This window comes from Lagenorhynchus albirostris, chromosome 21 (genome assembly GCF_949774975.1).
Source record: "Lagenorhynchus albirostris chromosome 21, mLagAlb1.1, whole genome shotgun sequence".
NCBI lineage: Eukaryota > Metazoa > Chordata > Mammalia > Artiodactyla > Delphinidae > Lagenorhynchus > Lagenorhynchus albirostris.
In genome coordinates, this window is record NC_083115.1 from 983,939 (window position 1) to 1,003,665 (window position 19,727).

Genomic DNA, 19,727 nt, shown 5'->3' on the forward strand with positions numbered 1-19,727 from the left:
TGTGTTTTTAATTTAAAATTCCAATTGTTGGGAATTCCCTGGTGGTCCAGTGGTTAATGTGGACATGGGGTTTGATCCCTGATTGGGGAACTAAGATCCCACAAGCCGTGTGGTATAGCCAAAAAATTAAAAATTAAAAAATAAATAGAATAAAATAAAATTCCAATTTTTCATTGCTGATATATAGGAAAGCAGTTGGCTTTTGTATATTAAACTTGTGTCCACAAATCTTCATGTAATTTCTATTAGTTCTAAGAATTTGTGGTTGATTCTTTAGGAGTTTTCTACATGCACCCAATTAAATTTGAATTTCAGATAAACAAGAAAGTTATTTTTTTCTTGGTATAAGTATGTTCCAAATATTGTATGGGACATATTAATACTAAAATAAAAATAGCTGGTTATCTAAAATTCAAATTTAACTGGATATCTTGTATTTTTATTTCTATATCTGGCAACCCTACCAATTTCTCATTTCACTAAGCTCATTTTTGCCTTGGAGAATTTCACCTCTTCCTGTCATGCTGTTTCTCCTACTTTGCACGGTTGTCTTGTTCTTGTTCTTCAGAACTTAGTTTAAATGTCATCTCCTCAGACAGGTCCCCCCGGCCGCCCAGTCCAATCCAAAGTCTCCTCCTCTATCACATCAGCCTATTTTAATGCTTTGCTTAGCAGCCATCACTTAACGATTTATTGAGTAATTGACCCATTGATTGTCTGTCTCCTCCCCACGTCTCACTAAGGTGCCTTTTCTTGCTCAGCACTGCACCCTCAATACCTAGAATGCTGCATGGCATTTGTAGGTGCTCAATAAATATTCGTTGAATTGATAATTGAATGAAAGTACTTTACGCCACAAAGCTGAGTATTTAATCCTTCCTCTTTTTCCTTTGTGTTTATATCCAATCACCAAATCATGTCCAAAAATCCCACCAAAGGTATCTCCAACCCATCCTTTCTCCTTAGGACTGCAGTGTCAGTCCTCTGACTCAGTCCTCAGCTGGGGAGGAAACTCTCAGTATCTTAGCATCCTAAATTGAATGGTGCCATGCATCTCCTGCACACTAAATTTTCTTTTAGTGTCTGTCTTCTCTTAGACTAAGCTCCACAAAGGAGGAACTGTGTCTGGGGGCTGCTGTGTCCTCTGTGCCTGGTGTGGAGACTGACACATAGTAAATATTCAGTAAGTGTTATCCATTATTATTTTAGAGTAGCAACAATAATCATTTATTAAAACCCATTTCACTTCAGTGAAAGATGCCTACTAACTAGAATTTGAATTAAATATAATCTTACCAGTGACATTCATGTCATGACTCATTCATCAGTTATAACTCCGGGCTGGCTACGGATTCAGAATTTAGCAAAAATCAACAGAAAGTTTTCTGTGAGAATCAGTTGGCTAAATGGAACTGATGATAAAGAGCACTGTATATTTTATTATTTCTAAATTGTGTTACATATCCTTTATATCAGTTATACACATATATTGACACACACGTACCTACAAATACCTTTTTTTTGGAGCTGGTTGTTAAACATCTACTGATACACTACTGCTTGTGGTGGTTTTATCAGACGTGAATTTTTCCAATTAAAAAGTTTGGTGGACATAAACTTGATGGCAGAAAATGCTACATCCTTGTCGTTTTTCTCTGTGTTTACATGATTCTGTACTAGTTTCCTGTGGCTGCTATAACAAAGTACTACAAAGAGTGTGTCTTAAAACAACGGAACTTCACTCTCTCACAGTTCTGAAGGCTAGAAGTCTGAGACCAAGGAGTCAGCAGGGCCATGCCCCCTCTGAGGCTCTGGGTAGAACACTTCACTGCCTCGTCCTAGCTCCTGGGGGCGGCTGGTGATCCTTGGTGCTCCTTGGCTTGGAGCTGCCCCTCTCCATCTCTGCCTCTGCGGTCACATGGCTTCTACCCTGGGCCTTCACACTGTCTTGTCTTGAGGGCGCCAGCCATGTTGGAGTAGGGCCCCTTCACCCCAGGATGGCCTCCTCTTAACTAATTGCATCTGCAGTGACCCTGTTTCCAGTAAGGTCACACACTGGGGGGTTAGAACTTCAACATAGCTTCTGGGGGGACACAATTCAACTCAACAATTACTAACGAAGAATAGATTTAGGTAAGATTCCTTATAAGATCGAACTTAATGAAGTCTGTTTATCTTTGATTTCAATTAGAACAAAGCACAGGAAACACTGCTTACACTCCCTTTCTCTCCTACCCTTCCTGCTTTCCCAATGCAATGCGATTCTTAGAATATCGAGGTGATCACTGCATAATAACTGCTTGGATTCACAGTTCTGACAGCAAAAGTTCTTCCAGTGTGGATACTGGAATAGAGGTGGTGCACAGGCTTTGTGACCAGACAGACCTGAGTTCAAATGCCAGACAGATCTTATCAGTTCTGTGACCTTGGGAATAGTACTTCAACCTCTTTAGACTTCAGTGTTCTCATCTGTAAAACGGAGATACTAATATCTATTCAGTAGCACTGCTGTGAGGATTTTATGGGATAACAGACTATGCCTGACACGTAGTAAGAGCTCATTTAAAGTAGCTGTTACTACTATTGGTGTTTTTTTTGCTGTTGTTACTTGATAAATCCCAGTCAGTCATCTTGTTTTAAGTCATTATTCCTCACCTGATGGAGTGTCTGCTGCAGAGAATCACGTGGGGAAATCACTGAGGCAGGACCAGACAGAGGGGGCCCGGGAGGACCAGTTCTACAGCCCCCGGGGATGGGGGTGGGGGGCTCTGGAGCTAGAGTGGCCCCAGCTGGAGCGAGGGGGCTGCACTTTTAGACGCCCACAGCAGCCAGTCACTGGACGTGGGCTCCCCAGCGAGGGGAGCGTGACCGCCGACGAGGATGCCCCTGCAGAGGCCGGCGGTCCGGGGCAGGGAGTGAGCTGCTAGCTGCCGCCGCCCACGCTTTCCGCGGCGGGGAGGAGCTCTTTAGTCCCTGGCGGGCGGGGTCTGCGTCGTGCATCACAGCGTCCCCTACAGCGTCCAGTAGATGTAGGATTTTCTCCCCTGCCCCCAAAGAAGTAGGCTTCTTAAGTAAATAATTTCACAGTCACATCTGCGAAGCTTTCTTCACAAACCCCAAATTCTCAAGTCCTTTCTCCACACTTGTTTACTTCAGGGGAAACTGGCTTCAGCGGAAGGAAGACTGACCTTGTCACAGAGGCAGGCAGGCAGGCTTATCTCACGGGTCACCAGCGCGCCAGACCCTCACCAAGCTCGGCGGAGCGCAGAGTCTCGTCCACGTGAAGGCTGTAATAGCGCACGTGGTGTGGTGTGCCTGGGTGTGGGAAGCGACAAGAACCGCGTACATTTAGCAATCCCACTCCTCTCCACCTGTAATTCCACTGCTCCTGTATCCAGAAAGTTCTGGCTTGCTAGGTCACCATGATCACTTTAGTTTATACCCTACACTCTAAAAGATTAAAAGCAAAATATAAAAGAGCAGAGAGGAGACCATCCTTGTCCTGATCCAGCACCTGAATCACACTGGCCATCTGACTGTTGGCATCACGGGTCAGCTCTCCACCTGGTGTCCATCTGGCCACTTTTCTTTCTTGATTTCCGACACATGGTTGCCTCCCTCTTTGCATGAGCCCTTCTTGCTTGACCACTGGCCGGCTCATGGCTGGCAGCTGCACAGGACCGTCAGTCTTAGCTGAGATCCTTGGCTTTCAGTGTTTATCTTGTTTTGGCTGTTGTTAACCCAGTGTTTTTCGTTGCTGCCTTGTTCTTCTGGATCTTACTTATAACTCTTCTGAGCTGTGGCCAGTGGGAAGCCCTCTTGGACTGTCCTGACCCCATGGCTCCTCAGGTTTTAGGGCAGTGCCTCTGTGTCCAAGTTTGGTCCGAGACATCACAGTTCTCCTAGCTGAGTAAAATCCTGTCAGGTTGGAGCAAGGAAGGCAGGATGGGGTGGTGGAAAGAGGGATGGACCAGGAATCAGAGGCCTGGGGACTGGTCACTGAACCCTGCAAATGTCAGCGCTCGAAGGAGCTTAGAGATTGTATTGTTAAAATCTGTTATTTAATTTAAAAGGGGACTAAGCCCAGAGGAAAGTGTCTTGCCTCAGTTATAGAGCTATTTAGTGGCAGAGCTTGTATGAAAATCTGAGCCTGGAGTCTAGTCTCTGGTTTCTGCTCACAAACAGTATGAACTCAGCAAACACATGTCTCTGAGCCTCACCTTCCTCATCTCCCTCCAGGGGACAGCAATAGCCTCAAATAGGATCAATGTGATTAAATACGATCATGTATGCAGGAAGGATGTCTAAAGTCTTAATGCAATGTAATATGAAGTCTCTCATTTGTCTTCTTGACAGGCTATAGATAGTTAAGTACCTTATTTTTCTTGTGCTTATATTTTGAGACATAAGTCTACATGTTACAGGAGGAGACAAACACACATCACTCCCCTAAGGTTAGACTTAACTTACCTACCTGTGGCTAGTGACAAGAGTAGCAAGTGCTTAACTAATCAAGTTATCTAAGATTTTGAAGAATAGTAAACTTTGCTGCATTTTTCATGATTAATCTATTTTTTTCTCATAATCTATAAGGTGAGTTCAATGAAATTACACATACACAACTTATTTTTTAAAGGTTATATTCCATTTATAGTTATCCAATATTGGCTCTATTCCCTATGCTGTACAGTGTATCCTTGTAGCTTATTTATTTTATACCCAGTAGTTTGTACCTCTTAATTCCCTCCCCCTATCTTGTCCCACCCCTCTTCCCTCTCCCCACTGGTAACCACTAGCTTGTTCTCTATAGTATCTGTGAGTCTATTTCTTTTTTGTTATTTCACTAGTTTGTTGTATGTTTTAGATTCCACATATAAGTGATATCATACGGTATTTGTCTTTCTCAGCCTGACTTATTTCACTTAGCATAATGCCCTCCAAGTCTATCCATGTTGTTGCAAATGGCAAAATTTCATTGTTTTTTTTATGGCTGAGTAGTATTCCATTGTATATATGTAGCACATCTTCTTTGTTCATTCATCTGTTGATGGACACAGGTTTTACTTCCGTATCTTGGTTATTGTAAATAATGCTACTATGAACATTGGGGTGCACGTGTCTTTTCAAATTAGTGTTGTTGGTTTTTTTCTGATACATGCCCAGGAGTGGAATTGCTGGGTCATATGGTTTCAGTTTTTTGAGAAAACTCCATATTGTTTTCCATAGTGTCTGTATCAATTTACATTCCCAATATACAATTTATTTTGGTCTCAAATAACTTGTAGAACTAGGAAAAGAAAAGGAAGGTAACCAGAATGTAAAGTTTGTCTCAAACTTTTTCAACATTTAAAACAACAAAATGGAGTAGAGGAAAGAGCACGAGGTTTGGGCTGGGAGGCTCAGATGTGAGAAGGGTGGATTTATGTAATCGGGGTAAGCTGTTCTCCCTCAGGTTACCACTGTATCAGAAAAGAAAAACGATAAGATTCCTGCCTCACCAGGATGTCGTGAAGTCAAGCAAGAGAACGTACCTGAAGGAGTTTCATAAACTCTAAAGCGGATTCAAACTTCTGCTCAAGCCTGTTTAGTTTCCGTGGACCCTGTTGACCTACACCATGCATTACCATTTTTTACCTGCTTGCTAACCTTTTTAGAAAGGGGCTTTCATATGGAACTTGGATTTCTGCCTCTACTTGGCAGCCCTGGACTGACATTCCAGGGAGCAGGAGCTTCAGGACAGCCCACCTAACACGGAGACCAGGTGAGAGCTGCTGCTCATCATCCGGCCACCGCTCCTCATCAGGCCACTGCTCATCATGGGGCCACCGCTCCTCATCAGGCCACCGCTCCTCATCGGGCCACCGCTCATCATGGGGCCACTGCTCATCATGGGGCCATCGCTCCTCATCGGGCCACCGCTCATCATGGGGCCACTGCTCATCATGGGGCCACCGCTCCTCATCGGGCCACTGCTCATCATGGGGCCACCGCTCATCATTGGGCCACCGCTCCTCATCGGGCCACAGCTCCTCATCGGGCCACCGCTCATCATGGGGTCACCGCTCCTCATCGGGCCACCGCTCATCATGGGGCCACCGCTCCTCATCGGGCCACCTCTTGTTTTTATTACATTGAAATTTTTCTTGTAATGGAGTGAAGAAATAGTGAAGCATTTCTTAGATTCAAGTCTTCATCAAAAGTTAGAAAATGAAAGACTGAGAGGGTTGCAAGGCTCAGAAAAAATGAGAGGAAGTGAGTTTCTTTGCAGAAGCTAAGTAATGTTTATGTGTTTACTATGTAAACAAGTCTATCTGTATTCCAAGCACGTCCTAAGATGCCTTTATGAAACAAGCCCAGCCTGAATACTGTGACACGACTCGACATGTCAGGCAGTGTTAGCGATATTATGTCAGCGTCTCCTTATCTATTATTTCTCCTCCTCTCTCTACTTAGCAGGATAGGAATTGCTTTTACAGTCATTACATCCCTCTGCGACCCTGAAGCCCTCTATCATAACATTTTTGTAGTATTATCCAGTAAGTATCAAGTGTCTCCAGTTTAAGTGTGAATTGCTTATTTTTAACCTCCCCACATTTCCAGCCTTAAATTCCAGTTCATGTAAGGGAATATGAATTTAAGGACCAGAACGACAGACAGTTGTCTACCATCTGCCACAGGAAGTCACTTGTGCAAGATGTAAAAATTGACTCAGAGCATGAAATCGATTATAAAGTCCAGAGGCCTGTCAGCCTGAATTTCCTCCTGATTGGCCTTGACTACATTCCTTGCAGGTCATATGTTCTACCTTTACTTAATGGCATTTAAACACATTCCCAAACACCCATGAAACTGTGCACCTCAGATTGGGACTTGAACCCATGTGCCAGGACTCAAACCCAGCTTAAAGCCAGATTGGAACTTGAACCCACACGGCCAGGACTTGAACCCGGCCAAAACCCACAGCCTTCCAACTGAGATCACACACCTGGTTTCAGGACTTAATGAAGCTCGGGTTCTTGATGTTTCATCGCAGAAAGAATTCAGTGAGAGACAAAGTGATAGGTAAGAAGTGGATTTATTTAGAGAAAAACACATTCCACAGACAGAGCGTGGGCCATCTCAGAAGGTGAGAAAAGGCACCTCGGTATGGGGTTGTCAGTTTTTATAGTGGTGGGTAATTTTATAGGCTAATGAATGGGAGGAGTATTCCAGCTATTTCTGGAAGGGCAGGGATTTCCAGGATTTGTGCCACCGCCCATTTTTTTGATTATGGTTGGCCTTGGAACTGTCATGGCTCCTGTGGGTGTGTCATTTAGCTCGTTGATGTGTTACAATGAGCATATACTGAGGCTCAAGGTCTAGTGGAAGTCGACTTGTCCACCACCTTGGACCCATTTGGTTCTAATCCGTTTATGTCATGTCCTCGGGCTATGCCATTCTTTCAAAAGTTGTGTCCTGCTCCCTCCCCTCCTGTTTCACCCAGGCTAGAAACTCAGTTACCTTGGATCCTCTTTCTGCTTCACCTTCCACATTAATTTAGCTACTACATGTCATGAATTCTACTCTGAAATGTCTCTGGAATCTGTCACAATTTCCATCCTCACTGTCAAATATCATTGCAATAATTTTTAAGCTTTTCTTTTCCCTGCCTTTTCCCCAGTTCCAGGTATTTTTGTGGTAAGAATCTTTGCTGCAAGGAGTTTTGCTGCATAACTAGTTGGCCGTAAGACAATTTTATTGTAAAAGATAAGAAGGACATAATAAAAAAAGACTAAAAGGACATAATGAAACATGAAAAATTAATAACAAAAAATTTTTAAGATTTTATTGTAAAAAATGAAAACACACAAAAAAATTTGACTACCTTTAAAATGTGTAGATTCAGGGTTATGTTGTATTGGGGTATATCTTAGAGAAAGTGATGATAGTTTCTCAATGTTGATCATTAAGGATTCAGGATCTAATGTCAGACATAAATTCTTTATGATATAAAAATATTTGCTGCAAGTCTCTCCAGATTTTCCTGGAAGTAAAACAAACAGACAGGGACACTGCTATTTTTCATCAGTATATGGAACATATGTAACCGCTAGAACATAGCTGGGCTATATTGAAATGTTCTCTCACATGCCTAGTCCTTATATTCCACTAAATCAAGGAAGCCACATTCTGTGCCAAATACCAAAATTCCATCTACATCATGTTCTCCATTATCAAATGGCAAAAAATTTCGCATTTCAAGAAACCTACACTCATCGGGAATCACATAACTATTTCTTTTGAGTGGGTAGGAGGACCTTGGTGCTTCTTTTGCCTCCAACTTCTAACATTGTTAATATTCATAAATTTTGTTAAAAGTACAGGAGAGAACAAGCAGTGTATCTAAATCAGCCAAAGGATGGATCATTAATGCTCTTGAAGACTGTTGTGAATTACTAGGTGCATCTTTTATATTGTCTTGAATGGCACTGAAACCAAACTGTCAACCAGCTGGTTTACCTTTTAGAGCAAAACTGTCCTACAGCCAGATAGTTGTGCAATGAAACTGCTCACAGCAAAGATGTTTATGGCAAAAATACCAGACGTGCTTTCCCGCACCCCACTGCATTCTTAATGTTTTGTATATATTTACATGCAAACAAATGGTATAACCATCTCTCTTGTTCCTGTGATTTTCTATTGTCTGATGAGGTTCAAAGCTCTTACGGTGGCACCTTCCAGAGCTGGGCCCTTCTTTATCCCTTCAACCTCAGTTTTGATAATACCAAACCCCATTCAGACCCCACTCATTCATTCATGAATTTCACAAATTTTTATTGAAACCTGTAATATTCTGAGTGTTATTCTAGGTTCTGAGGACTCATCAGTGAACAAAACAGACAAAAATGTCTACCTTTCTGGAGCTTATATTCTGGGGATGGGTTGTAGGTGGCAAATAATAAACTAAATAGGTAGAATATAGAGTGTTTGATAGTTATATGTGATATGAGAAAATAAAAAATAAGAGGATAGGGTGTAAGAGGAGGGATGGCAAGTTTCTGTAAGAGGATTAGGAAGGCCTACGGAGAAGGGTCATTGAATAAAAAATGGAGGGGGAGAGAAGTGTGGCTCGGGGAGTCTGGGGGGAGCGCTAGGCTCCCGGGGGTGGGGGGGGAGTGGGCAGTCGGGGAGTAGAAGGAGGTAGGAGGGATGGGGGGTTCAGGTCATTCAGGCATTCAGGGCCTTGGTCGGCCACAGTGAGGACTTCAGCTTTTACTCAGTGAAATGGGAGTCATGGGGGTTTTTGAGCTGGAGAATTACATGATCTGTCTTACCATATACGTGGATCGATTGCCCTGTCCGCTCTGCTGAGAATGGATTGAAGTGGGGCAGCCCTGCGAGAGATGATGGTGGCTTGGATGAAGGTGGAAGCAACAGAGCTGGTAAGACGTGATTGGATTCTGGATCCTTTCAGTGGAGCCAAAAGGATTTGTTGACACTTTGGAGAGAGGATTACAGAGAGGATTCAATCGTGACTCCTAGGCATGTGGCTTGAGCAACTAAAGGATGCAGCTGCCATGACTAAGAAGAGGCAGACCATGGGATGGGCCAATGGAGGAGGTGGAAAGGGTAAGAAGTTCAACTTGGGGGGTATTAGGTTTGAGATGAATGTTGAAGAGGCAGCTTGAGGTGCGCCCCCTTCACACCCAGGAATAGCAGTGTTCTCACCTTTCCCTCCTTACCTCATTCTTTCGTGTTTATGTGGGTTTTGCACTTGCTTAAATGCACTTTCCTTTTGGCCTCCACTTTACCTCTTATTGCATTGCATTGTAATTATTGTTTTATCTTTTCTCTTCCTTTCATCATACTGTCCTGCTACTCATCCTCAGCATAATGCCTGATACAAAATAATCAAGAAAAGTCTATCGAATAATTCAAACCTATTGGGGCCATAATCTCCTATGTTCAGTTGTTAGATTTCTTGATATATGTTGCTATTTTTTTCTCTCCCACAAAAAGAGCTGTTTGGCACACATTGTTTTAATCAATGTGAATTAAATTCTATTTTTGTTGGTGTGCTTTTCTTCATATTCCCTTGGGCATGCGATTTATCAAGCATGAGTAGTATCTGGCACACAGAGTCTCTAATAGCTTCCTTTTATTATTAGATCAATGATTGAATTCTTGAGAAAGGAACTATCTGGAAAGAGAATGCCCCAATTCCTTGAAAATGGTGCTAAAGAGAACACATGGCCATATAAACAATGAACAGTGAAGTTGCTTTGGGGGCACTTGAAGCCTTATTTATGGAAACTTGGAACCATTTTAAAGTATTTTTTCAGCAGCCAGTGAGTTAGTTATGATAGTTTGGCCTCTGAATATTGGATGCATTTAACGTGTTTTTCTTTAGTGTTTGGCATATTTTAAAAGAAACATGAAGTAAATAACTAATTTTAACAAACAAATTCTCACCCACACCTCTCCACCTTCACCAGACCTCCAGTCCCTCTCTGCACTCAGTTAACAGCTATTTTCCTCATTTTTTTTCAGAACTAAGCCTTCATAATTTATATTTATGTCTATCCTTTTTTTTACATAAATGGGCCCCTACTGCGTTATCTTTTCTGTCACATAGTTTTCTTTCACTTAACATATCTTAAGCATGCTTAAAAAGTTATAGCATGTAAAATAGCTAATACATATCAGTATACTTTTTTCTCGTTAATACCTCCATAACATCCCACTGTATAGATGGGCTATAACCTAACTTAAAACATCCTACTGCTGAGTATTCACGGTTAGACATTTACTGTTGCAATAAAAGATGCTACAGTGAACAACTTTGTGTATATACACACATATATATACCTATATATACAGATACATTAGCATTAAGTACAATAGGTATTTGTATGTATACATATTACTATATGTATTTGTATGTATATGTATATATAGATATATATGTGTATACGGTTCATATACAGCCTTCATGCTAATTATCTGTAAGATACATTTCAAATGGGCAATTGCTGTTATAATTTTTGATATATAATTGACAAGTCTGAGAAACCCAGCAGGACACACTGGTGTCCACAAACACAGGCTGCACAAAATTTAATCAGGACCCAGGTTTCCATTATCAAAGCCTCATTAGCCAAGCCATCCGCACTCATTTCGAGATTGCCGGCTGGCCAAAAAGCAAGTAGCAGATGTTGACCTTGCAGAGGTTCACTTAATAGAGTTGAATTTGATTCAGATTCAGTCACTGCTTCCGCAGCCGTCGGGTGGGCCAGTAGTACTGCAGAGGTGAGGTCGTGGTGTGCACTGCCAGCTCGACGTGCAGGCATGACTCACACCTTTGCCTTGAAAGGCTCCACTGTGTGTTTGATCCTGGGTGTAGTGGGGATGTGACTCACCCACTGACTCAGACCCCCAGCGCCTCCCAGACCTGCTGATGGAACTTCCATGTGGGGCGTTAACTCCGTCCCACCCTGCTCTCCAGCAAGTTGGTAAAGAGAGTTGCAGCCTAGGATGGCCTTTGGCTGGGCAGAATGCAGCTTGTCCTTGGGGTTCTCCATCCCCTCCTCCTGCCCTCCACCCAACTACCCAGCTCTCTAATGTCACTTTAAACACAAAGGGGTCTTTTAAGTATAAACCAACAAGTGTGGATGGGTAATATTGTGACTACACATTTCAGTTCAGTCTATGTGCTTAATTACAGGGATATAAGTTATCTGTAAATAAATCCGCTAGCGTAAGTGCAGTTTGAGCCTCATCCCTCCTAAGCAGGGAGATGGTAGCTTCACAGCCTGGGTGAGTGGACCTCATGTTTTGGGTGGATTCTTCGTCCTCTACTAAAGCCCCATGCTTCCCCTACCCCTTCCAGAGTCACTTCTGCACATCCTCTGGTTGACAGGGTTATGAATGGTACAAGATAAATTACGTGCTACCAATTGTTGGTCTTTTGGTTTATTCTTTTGCTTTCTCCTTCCTTTCAGGAGATGCCGCTGCTTCTCCCCAAATTTTCCCTTTTTCCTCATGCTCCTTGTGGTGTCAGCATCTGCATTAAATTTATGTCTGATTTATGTTTGTTCAGATTTTTCTATCTCGCAAGAGATTTTTCTGGGACTGGCTTTTTTCATGGCAGAGAGGCTATTTCTCAGCCATTCAGGAAACCTCATTAGTGGGTCAGGAAAGACCAGCTTTTAGGCACAATCATCAGAGAGAGTGCTCCCCGCCCCCCCCCCCCCCCACACACATGCCATAAAACGAGCCCTCTCTATGCTAAATACCATTTCTGCAATTTAAAAACCACTTGAGACTGGCAGAAAGGTCCCCTCAACACCGTCCCTGAATCCTGCACTGTATCCTCAGGCCGCCCTGCCCTGCGGTTTGGGGTGTTAGCAGATGGGAGGGATGGAGCAGATGTGCTTGAGTAGAAGTGAAGCCGGAGGGAGCATGTTTGTTTCATCATCTGGGTAGAATGTTGTCACAGGTGGGGCTGGAAGAAGACGGCTGTGATCCTGTCCCTGGGGTGATGCTTATTCTGAGCTATGGCTTTAATTTTAGCTGCCTTTCCTAAATTCTTCCAAATTGGCCAGTTAAAAGCACAATATACCATTTGCAGGAAGCATTTTTTATTTCAGCCTCACCTCTTCAATCCATGCTCTGAAAGTGTAGCTTGTCAAGGAGAACCAAGGGCACAGATGTGCTACATCTCAACACATATTGACACTCACTGCCACATGGAAGCTCAGTTTAGGGGAAGGAGATCTGAGCAGGAGACAGGATCTTAGAAGGAGACCCAGACTGTGGCCTTGAGGAGGTGAGTTAACCTCTCCTGCCTGCCACCCACCCTGCCCCAGGCGCAGTCATCTAAAGGCAGGAGGCCAGCTCAGGCCTCTCACAGCCCCTTCTATCTCTATGATCCAAGCACTTAGTTAATTTGTTATTGCACTATTCCTCCCAAGAAAAAGAAAGAAGTACAAATAAGTGATTACCCAAGTCCCATGAGGTGAAGAAGATTACATTAATGGAAAATCTACTGTAAGTCAAATGATGTAAGTCAGACCAGATGACTGTCCAAGCCCTGGGATTCCTTGAGTACATTACTTTTACTCAGAAACAATGGCACAAGAGAGGGAGTATGAGGTCATGTAAAATGTGCTCAGCACAGGGCCGAGAACACAGTCAGGCACCAAGAAGTGAGAGCTGCTATTAAAAATAATAATAGTTTTGTTGTTAACTTTTAAAAAATTAATTAATATTTGGCTGCATTGGGTCTTCATTGCTGGGTCTTCATTGCTGTACACAGGCTTTCTCTAGTTGCAGTGAGTGGGGGGCTACTCTTCGTTGTGGTGCGTGGGCTTCTCATTGCAGTGGCTTCCCTTGTGGAGCACGGGCTCTAGGCGCGTGAGCTTCAGTAGTTGTGGCATGCAGGCTCAGTAGTTGTGGCTCATGAGCTCTAGAGTGCAGGCTCAGTAGTTGTGGTGCACGGGCTTAGTTGCTCCGCGGCATGTGGCATCTTCCCGGATCAGGGCTCGAACCTGTGTCCCCTGCATTTGCAGGCAGATTCTCAACTGCTGTGCCACCAGGGAAGTCCCCATTGTTAACTTTTTATAGAAAGTTCCTAATGTGATGTCATAGTCATGTATATTATCTGTCTGTATAGTTTCCACTGAGCAAACAGGAATATACTTTTAATTTAATATTGTATAGTATCTCTCCATGAAAGATGCCTCATTTGAACTCCTAAATCATGGACTAATTTTACTACAAAAAATAAAAAGTTTAGGGACACATTTACTCAGGAGAACAGGACAGTCTAGTAAGAAGAGTATGAGCTTTGGGGCTGTCTGGAGTTCTTCTTGGCTGCAAAAATTAAGGACCTTGTAGTTAGACATGGTGCTGCCTTTGAAATAGACATGTTCTGGAATCCTGGGGTGTTATTCAGCATGCAAAGCCTCAGTTTGTTCCTGACCTAATGCAGGGCATCTGCCTGTGAGATGCATGACCAAATCCACCCGTGCACCCCTTCACCAGGTGAGATGCATAATCAAATCTTAAGGTGAACATCCATCCACCTGTGCTCCTTCACCAGGTGAGATGCATAATCAAACCTGAAAATGAACACCCACCTTCACCAGGTGGTTGACCTACAATGTCAAAGGATGTGAAAGTCTTGGCTTGGTTTGTGCCTCAACCCAAAGGTGTAGAACACCGACTTTGATCCCGACTCTTCAGAAGCAAGATGCTTTCCATCTTGGTGGTCTCGCCCAGTCTGCCCAACACTGTATAGCTGCCACCTCCCTGCCAAAGTGTCCTGCCAGCGTCAGGCTTGGCCCAGGTGAGGAGGCTTGCAGTCCACTTGGAGCTCTGTGCTCAAGCAAGCAGGCTCTGGAGCTGGTTCCCTGCCCCGGGCCTGTGGTGCAGGCTACAAGGGGCAGAGCTGATGCTTCTGTGATGCTCCTGGAGGTGAGAGCCACGGGCCCCTCCTCAGTCCTCACCCAGGGGGAGTCTGTCTGTCCTGCCTTGTCCTGGGGGTTCACTTTGGCCACATGAGGCCATCAGCAACTCACCCAGTACCTGCTAGTCCCTTCCTCCAGGGCAGGTACCATTGCTGTAAGAGCTCCTATCTTCCCAGTATCTGTCCTTGACCCCCAAAGGCTGTTCCCTGAGCCAACTCCCTGATTCTGAGAACCACGGCTCCCTCATGGCTCCAGGACCCCCCCCCCGCCCCCCACCACAGGGTGGATCCCATTCTGAACTAAACTTCTGGACTTGTGATTCAGGCCCTCCCCGACAACTCTGTATGGCCTGGCCCCAGCCCCCTCTGTACACACACCTCCTTACCTTCTGCCCTCACTCCAGGCCCACTGACCTCCCTCCTCATCCCACGGGGACCTGTTAAACTTGATCCTAGTTTTGATCCTTTGCAGTAGCTGAGCCTCTGCCCTATGTGCTCTCCCACCCAATTTTACATGAGTTGTTCCTTCTTATTGTGCAGATCTCAGCTCATATGTCACTTTTTCAAGAAGACCTTCCCTGATGACCCCAGTCTCTTTCTCATCACCCTTTTAAAAATCTTTCCAGAGCATTTACCAGTAACTGACACTTTCATATTTGCATTATCATATGTGTCTTTTTCTGTCTCTGGCCTTACAATTTAAGCTCCATGAGAGCAGGATGTCACCTGCTCAGCCTGTGCTACAGCACCTGGGACATCTCTTGGCATGTGGAGCTGCTCAGCAAACGCTTAGGAAATGAATGAGTGTGAACCCCACGCCGGGTGGAGGGAGGCCAGAGACCCCCACCCTGCTCATCCCTTCTTTGGTTGCCACATGGCCACCTCAGCTCACAGCCCCTACCCCACTGGGCCTGCCTAACACCTGCAGGTTTAGGCTGCACAGTGTAAAAAGATGTCCTGCATTTTGTCACAAAAGCACCACTGTTCTCCTTTTTAAAACAAAATTCAAACACAGCAATGAAAGATCGAGACTTATACTATATACTCATTTCTTCAACACATGGTTAAAATTTTCCTTTCTAACTTTTAAAAGTTGGTTTATCACGAATAAAGCCAAATCACATTCCAGGGCATCCTCCATACTCTCCCTCTCTGCCCGCCCCCACTCCCCTGGCAGAGCCCGAGGGCCCCCATGTAGCATGGAGCTGGAGCAGAGACACGGGGAGAAGAGCTGGGGGATCAGGCGGAGGCACTGCGCACCCCCCAGCGGCATGGGCTCTGAGCGTGTGTGCCAGGCTGGGTGCAAATGCTGAGAAACTGAAAACTGTTCCCCGTGACGGAGGTAATGGATGACAAGCTGGGTTGGCCTGAACCAGTGAGAGAAACTGCACGGCCCCACTTGGACGAGAGGCTTAGCTGAGAACTGCTTGAAAACAGGCTGGAAAGCCAAGCTGCCAGGCTGCCCTCAGGGGCGTCAAATCTCACATGGATTCTCCAACCATACAGCCCACAAACCCAGGACGACCCTGGTCTGGAGTAGGGAGTAAGGTGTAGACAGTGCATAGAGAGTGTCAAGGGGAACCAGAAAAGAGATTCAGGAACCTTCAGATGAAATCCAACGCATCTACTGAAGTCCTATCTGTAATTCTAATTCCTAACAACGGTATAAACTTTGCACCCTATGGGGCATTTTCTCTACATTACCTTGTTGATCCTTATAACAATCTCATATAGGAGGCAGAGCAAATAATATCATCCTTACAGTCAAGAAAATGGAAGCTCCGAGTGGTTAAGAAATTGACCACAATGTCATAGGTGTCAGATTCTCTTGTGGGTTCAGTTCAGTAGGTTTAACTGAGTCTAAGAAACCACTTTCCCTAAGTTTTAACTTTGAATAACTTATATTAGCCTAAAGATCTTGCCATTAAAATGGTAATTATTCATTTTATAAAAAGAATCTTAATTTATCAAAAGAATATATGACTTGTTTAAATAACAAACTCCTTTAAATGTATGCTAAAATATTTTAAAATATCTTTATTGATGTATGTGCACTGGTGCATTTAAATGATCAGATTCATTGTATAAATTAAACAGGCAAACTAGACTATGTAAGGAATTCCTATAAATCAATAAGACAAAGCAAACAAAATAAAAATGGACAAAAACTTTTACCAGCTGAGTCATGGAAAAGGAGGCCCAGAAGACACACAAATACCTGCTTGAGAAGGAAAGCTAGTCCCCCTCCCCCCTTCCTCCTGGACACATAGTTGTCCAGCCAGGGACTGTGACTCCCAGCGCCTCCTAAGGATGTGCCTAACTTTTGCCAATGGAACGTGAGTTGAAGGAGTGTGTGCAGCTTCTGCCTTATTTGCCTATAAGACAATTGCTTTCTCAGAAACTCTCTATTTTTTTCCAAAAGTTAGTGTGTGGCAACTACCCAACTTCAACCATGGGGACGAAGAGGATGATCTAAGGGATGGCAGTGTGACAAAGGGAAGGATCCCTGAATACCAGCCTGACTGCCCAACGCAAGGTGGTTACGCAAGAGAGAACTACTGTACCTGGGGCCTCTTTGTTACATCAGCTTAGCTTTACCCTAACTAATACAATGTTCAACCTAACTAGTAATTGGGAAATTCAGGTTAAAATGAGATGTCATCTCATGCCCTAAGGATGGCAACATTTTAAAAGTCTGATGATACTAAAAATCGGCAAGACTATGGGAAATGAGAAACCTGCATATAGTTCTGCCAGGAGTGTAAATTGGTATAACCACTTGGAGAACAATTTGTCAATATTACTGAAGTAGAAAATGAGCTCCCTACAATCTGTTCACTTCACTTCTAGGGACAGTAAACTTGCATATGGAGACCGTCTGTAGGGTGATTCCAACATCACTTTTATTAGCAAAATTGAAAGCAACCTGAAAGTCCATTAATAAGGGGATAGATAAATAAGTTGTGATATTTTCACATAATTGAGCACAATCAGCACTTAAAATGGATGCACTGCCTCTACATGCATTGATATGAATAAATTTCAAAAACACAATATTGAAGAGAAAAGAAAGTTGAAGAATATGTATAATATGACAGCACTAGGTAAAATTCAGAGTAGGCAAAGCATAACGATGTATTGCTTTGACTACATATATATGTGGTAAAAGTATAAAAGTGTAATCTGGAAGAATACATACCAGATTCTTGAGACGGTTGTCTCTGGGGAAGGAAGGTTAGATGGATCTGTGGAGAGAAACAAGGAGGGTTTCAACATTACTCACAACGTTTTATTTCTTTTGTGAAAAGATGTCATGTGAAAATTGTTAACATTTGTTAATTATGGCTGTTGGGTCCGCTCAGTGGTGAGCTACAGCTGGATCACCCCAGGAAGGGTAGATTGTGTGCAGATCTTCCCAGCTCCCCATTCAGTGATATCACCGTGATAGCTGGAAGTATTCACACCAATTCACAGAAATCAGCAAGTCCTACAAATCAGAGCTTTGTTTTCCTCTTGAGAGTTGGTTGTTAACATTGACCACTGGGTACCTACTAAATTAATCTTAGAACTTTTAAATATTTTTTAAACTTTTCAAAATATAAAAATTAAAATTCTATATCTAATTTTTCAGGATTATGCGTTTTGCACAAAGCATCCTGAAGGTGTGTCTTGCTGGTGGTGAAAAAATAAAGCATCTCTCAGAAAGAGCCAACCAAAGGTCAGGCTTTTGAGAAAACCTGGTTCATTTGGGTTGGGAGAAAACTTTGGACCTTCTACTTATTACACATTTTCAACGGCTAATGTCTTCAAATCATATATGACATTCCCTATGTGATAAGAAGCTTCCTGCCTCTTTTCTAAGAAGAAAACATCTTTCACAGCTGCTAGAATGCCTACATTTACCTCCAAACTCCAGGCATCGACACAAGTTTGAATCCTACTTCTGTAAAAATAAATCTGGTTTAAAGGGTTTACAATGTGGCCTTGAGGCTCAACCTGGTTTGAGCCAGCCTCTGCGTCCATCACCTTGGGAAATGGGAATCACATCCTCTGAACCCCACATCAGGACAAGTGGCCACATAAGGAGGGAGGACTGCGGGAAGGGTGTTTGACTTCAGTTCTGTCATTAAGATTCTGGGCTTTTGATCTTCTAATCGTAGTACCAGGTGAAAAAGGTGACTTATTCCTCATTAATCACACACGAATCAATCCTTGGAATGATTATTTCTAAATAATTTTCCATTTTTGTTATTAAAAAGTAAAACATTAAATGTAGAAAATAAAATCATCCATTCATAATTTCATGACCTAGAGATAACAACTGTTAATAGTTCAATAAATAACTTTTCAGATTATTTTGTCTATTTACCTTTTTTTTCTAAAATAATATTAAACTATATACACTGCTTTAACTGGCCTTTTTTAAAAATTAATTTACTTATTTTTGGCTGTGTTGGGTCTTCGTTTCTGTGCGAGGGCTTTCCCTATTTGTGGCAAGCGGGGGCCCCTCTTCATCGCGGTGCGCGGGCCTCTCACTGTCACAGCCTCTCTTGTTGCAGAGCACAGGCTCCAGATGCACAGGCTCAGTAGTTGTGGCTTATGGGCCTAGCTGCTCCACGGCATGTGGGATCCTCCCAAACCAGGGCTCGAACCCGTGTCCCTTGCATTGGCAGGCAGATTCTCAACCACTGCGCCACCAGGGAAGCCCTAACTAGCCTTTTTCACCTAAGACTCTATCATTAACTTATTTCCATGTCATTAAATTTTTTTCAGATGTGTTTTTTTGTAGCTATATAGCATTATATAACTGTAATCAAATTTATTTCACCCATTCTTCCATTGTTAAATATTTGGATCATTTGTTATTCTTCCATATGAATAAGCATAGTTTAAAAAAATGAGTAAAAAAGAAAAATTAACAAAATTCATCTTCACTTCCATAGCTGATGACTTGGGGCAAGGTAATTAACTTTTCCTGAATCAGTTCATTTTTCTCTAAACGGTGTTAATTCCCAAGTCGTAGAGTCATGGCTGCTGCATTTCCTGACTCTACAGAGGTTTTCCTGCTGTGTGTCCAACCTTGTCAGCTACTGAACTATTCTGACTGAGGTTGGTTGGCTGACTCATCAGCTAGGGGGGCCCAGACGGGGAGGAGAAGGCTCAGGGTTTGGTGAGCTGGGTGCTCAGGGAGACTTGACTCCATCTTCACCCCATTACCCTGACCTCTGGGCCTCCCCGAAGGAAGGATTTCTTGCCGCTGCTGAGTACTCTCAGCAGA

At 43.3% G+C, this 19,727-nt stretch overlaps 1 long non-coding RNA gene across 1 annotated transcript in view; it reads left to right on the forward strand.

The window, feature by feature from the left end:
- Positions 1–18,531, forward strand: part of LOC132512736 (uncharacterized) — a 40,566-nt gene extending 22,035 nt beyond the window's left edge. The window contains exons 4-5 of the long non-coding RNA XR_009538307.1: positions 16,872–16,985; positions 18,081–18,531. This is a non-coding gene — a long non-coding RNA (uncharacterized LOC132512736). The remainder of the gene's footprint in view (positions 1–16,871; positions 16,986–18,080) is intronic.
- Positions 18,532–19,727: the final 1,196 nt, after the last annotated feature.